This window comes from Triticum aestivum, chromosome 5A (assembly GCF_018294505.1).
Source record: "Triticum aestivum cultivar Chinese Spring chromosome 5A, IWGSC CS RefSeq v2.1, whole genome shotgun sequence".
Lineage (NCBI taxonomy): Eukaryota > Viridiplantae > Streptophyta > Magnoliopsida > Poales > Poaceae > Triticum > Triticum aestivum.
The window spans coordinates 542,185,016-542,189,557 of record NC_057806.1 but is presented as its reverse complement, the minus strand read 5'-3'; positions in this window follow the sequence as shown (position 1 = coordinate 542,189,557).

The window sequence follows — 4,542 nt, the reverse complement described above, 5'->3', positions numbered from 1 at the left end:
GGAGTGGTGGACGGTGGGTAAGGGTTTCGGGGGGAGCGGGGGTTTAAGGCGGGATGGGGTGGGCCTCCTGGTGGCCTCGTTGGCTAGTTGGGCCGTTCGACCCAGGGAGAGGGGGAGAGGGCTTTGCTCTTTTTTTGTTTTTTGTTTTGTCTTTTCCTTTTATTTATTTTGTTTCTTTACTATTTTAACTCATTTTAAATATTTAGGTCTTTTATAAAAGCATGGATCCCACACCATAAATTCCTAGGCATTTATATGCACACACCGAACATTTTTGTTTTAAATTTCGAAAACTTTTATTATTTAACTTTATTTTAAATTTCAATTTCAATCGGTTTTGAAGTAACCCGAGATTAACTATAGTGACAGAGGTGACGTGGCATCATTAACGTGGGTTTACTATAGTATGATTATCCGGGCGTTACAGCTAGGAAATTTAACCATCTTTGATTAATGAGCTAGTCAAGTAGAGGCATAGTAGGGACACTTTGTTTGTCTATGTATTCACACATGTACTAGGTCTCCGGTTAATATACAATTCTAGCATGAATAATAAACATTTATCATGATATAAGGAAATATACATAACAACTTTATTATTGCCTCTAGGGCATATTTCCTCCAGTCTCCCACTTGCACTAGAGGCAATAATCTAGATTACATAGTAATGATTCTAACACCCATGGATTCTTGGTGCTAATCATGTTTTGCTCGTGAAAGAGGCTTAGTCGATGGGTCTGCAACATTCAGATCCGTATGTATCTTGCAAATCTCGATGTCTCCCTCCTTGACTTGATCGTGGATGTCATTGAAGTGTATCTTGATGTGCTTGGTTCTTTTGTGAAATTTGTATTCCTTTGCCAAAACAATTGCACCAGTATTGTCAAAAAAATATTTTTCATTGGACCCGATGCACTAGGTATTACACCTAAATCGAATATGAACTCCTTCATCGAGACTCCTTCATTTGTTGCTTCCGAAGCAGCCATGTAATTTGATTCACACTTAGGTCCCGCCACGACGCTCCGCTTGGAACTGCACCAACTGATAGCCCCACCATTCAATATAAATATGTATCTAGTTTGCGACTTAGAGTCATCCGGATCAGTGTCAAAGCTTGCATCGACATAACCATTTACGACGAGATCTTTGTCACCTCCATAAACGAGAAACATATCCTTAGTCCTTTTCAGGTATTTCAGGATGTTCTTCACAGCTGTCCAGTGATCCACTCCTGGGTTACTTTGGTACCTACCTGCTAAAATAATAGCAAGGCACACATCACGTCTGGTACACAACATTGCATACATGATAGAACCTATGGCTGAGGCATAGGGAATGACTTTCATTTTCTCTCTATCTTCTTCAGTGGTCGGGCATTGAGTCTGACTCAACTTCACACCTTGTAATAAAGGCAAGAACCCTTTCTTTGGCTGATCCATTTTGAACTTCTTCAAAACTTTATCAAGGTATGTGCATTGTGAAAGTCCAATCAAACGTCTTGATCTATCTCTATAGATCTTCATGCCTAATATATAAGCAGCTTCGCCGTGGTTTTTCATTGAGAAATTCTTATTCAAGTATCCTTTTATGCCATTCAAAAATTCAGTATCATTTCCGATCAACAATATTTCATCTACATATAATATTAGAAATGGTACGGAGCTCCCACTCACTTTCTAGTAAATACAGGCTTCTCCAAAAGTCTGTATAAAACCATATGCTTTCATCACACTATCAAAGCATATATTCCAACTCCGAGAGGCTTGCACCAGTTCATAAATGGATCGCTGGAGCTTGCACATTTTGTTAGCACCTTTCGGATCGACAAAACCTTCCGGTTGCATCATATACAGAAGGAAATATGCCCTAGAGGCATTAATAAAGTTGTTATTTATATTTCCTTATATCATGATAAATGTTTATTATTCATGATAGAATTGTATTAAACGGAAACTTAGTACATGTGTGAATACATAGACAAACATAATGTCACTAGTATGCCTCTACTTGACTAGCTCGTTGAATCAATGATGGTTATGTTTCCTAACCATAGACATGAGTTGTCATGATTAACAGGATCACATCATTAGAGAATGATGTGATTGACTTGACCCATCCGTTAGCTTAGCACGATGATCGTTTAGTTTGTTGCTATTTCTTTCTCCATAAATTATACATGTTCCTATGACTATGAGATCATGCAACTCCCAAATACCGGAGGAACACTTTGTGTGCTGCCAAATGTCACAACGTAACTGGGTGATTATAAGGGTGCTCTACAGGTGTCTCTGAAGGTGTTTGTTGAGTTGGCATAGATCGAGATTAGGATTTGTCACTCCGATTGACGGAGAGGTATCTCTGGGCCCTCTCGGTAATGCACATCACTGAAAGCCTTGCAAGCAATGTGACTAATGAGTTACTTACGGTATGTTGCATTACGGAACGAGTAAAGAGACTTGCCGGTAACGAGATTGAACTAGGTATTGAGATACCGACGACCGAGTCTCGGGCAAGTAACATACCGATGACAAAGGTAACAACGTATATCGTTATGCGGTTTGACCGATAAAGATCTTTGTAGAATATGTGGGGGCCAATATGAACATCCAAGTTCCGCTATTGGTTATTTAACGGAGACGTGTCTCGGTCATGTCTACATAGTTCTCGAACCCGTAAGGTCCGCACGCTTAACGTTCAGCGACGATCGGTATTATGAGTTTATGTGTTTTTGATGTACTGAAGGTAGTTTGGAGCCCCGCATGTGATCACGGACATGACGAAGACTCTCGAAATGGTCGAGACATAAATATTGATATATTGGATGACTATATTCGGACACTGGATGAGTACAGGGGGTCATTGGATAATTATCGGAGTGGCGGGGGGTTATCGGAACCCCCGGGGGGAACTAATGGGCCACATGGGACTTAGTGGAGAGAGAGAGGGCCGGCCAAGGTAGGGCCGCGTGCCCCCTCCCCTCTAGTCCGAATTGGACTTGGGAAGGGGGCGGCGCCACCCTTTCGTTCTCTTCTCTCCCTCTCCTTCCTTCCCCCTTCCTCCTCCTAGGAGGACTAGGAAAGGGGAGTCCTACTCCTAATAGGAGGAGGACTCCTCGTCTCCTGGCGCGCCTCTAGGGCCGGCCGGCCTCCCCTTATATATGAGGGCAGGGGGCACCCCATAGACACACAAGTTGACCATTTATCTCTTAGCCGTGTGCGATGCCCCCTCCACCATAATCCACCTCGGTCATATCGTCGTAGTGCTTAGGCGAAGCCCTGCGCCGGTAGCTTCATCATCACCGTCATGATGCTGTCGTGCTGATGAAGGTCTTCCTTGACACTCAGCTGGATCGAGAGTTTCGTGGGACATCACCGAGCCGAACGTGTGCAGATCACGGAGGTACCGTATTTTCGGTACTAGGATCGGTCGGATCGTGAAGACGCATGACTACATCAACCGCGTTGTCATAACGCTTCCACTTATGAACTACAAGGGTACGTGGACAACACTCTTCCCCTCTCGTTGCTACGCATCACCATGATAGATCTTGCATGTGCGTAGGAATTTTTTTGACATTACTGCATTCCCCAACAGTGGCATCCGAGCCAGGTTTATGCGTAGATGTTATATGCATGAGTATAACACAAAGGAGTAGTGGGCGTGGGTATATACATATTGCTTACCGTCACTAGTTGATTCTTGATTCGGCGGTATTGTTGGATGAAGCGGCCCAGACCGACATTACGCGTACGCTTACGCGAGACTGGTTCTACCGACGTGCTTCACACATAGGTGGCTGGTGGGTGTCAGTTTCTCCAACTTTAGTTGAATCAGATTCAATGAACAAGGTTCTTTCTGAAGATCAAATGCAATCACTATACCGCATTGTGGTTTTTGATGTGTAGGTAAGAACAATTCTTGCCAAGTCCGTAGCAGCCACGTAAAACTTGCAACAACAAAGTAGAGGGCGTCTAACTTGCTTTTGCAGGGCATGTTGTGATGTGATATGGTCAAGACATGATGCTAAATTTCATTGTATGAGATGATCATGTTTTGTAACACAGTTATCGGCAACTGGCAGGGGCCATATGGTTGTCGCTTTAATGTATGAAATGCAATCACCATGTAATTGCTTTACTTTATCACTAAGCGGTACCGACAGTCATAGAAGCAATAGTTGGCGAGACAACAATGATGCTTCGATGGAGATCAAGGTGTCAAGACGGTGATGATGGTGATCATGACGGTGCTTTGGAGATGGAGATCAACGACACAAGATGATGATGGCCATATCATATCACTTATATTGATTGCATGTGATGTTTATCCTTTATGCATCTTATTTTGCTTAGTTCGGCGGTAATATTATAAGATGATCTCTCACTAAATTTCATGGAATAAGTGTTCTCCCTGAGTATGCACAATTGCTACAGTTCGTCGTGCAGAGACACGACGTGATGATCGTGTGTGATAAGCTCTACGTTCACATACAACGGGTGCAAGCCAGTTTTGCACACGCAGAATACTCGGGTTAAACTT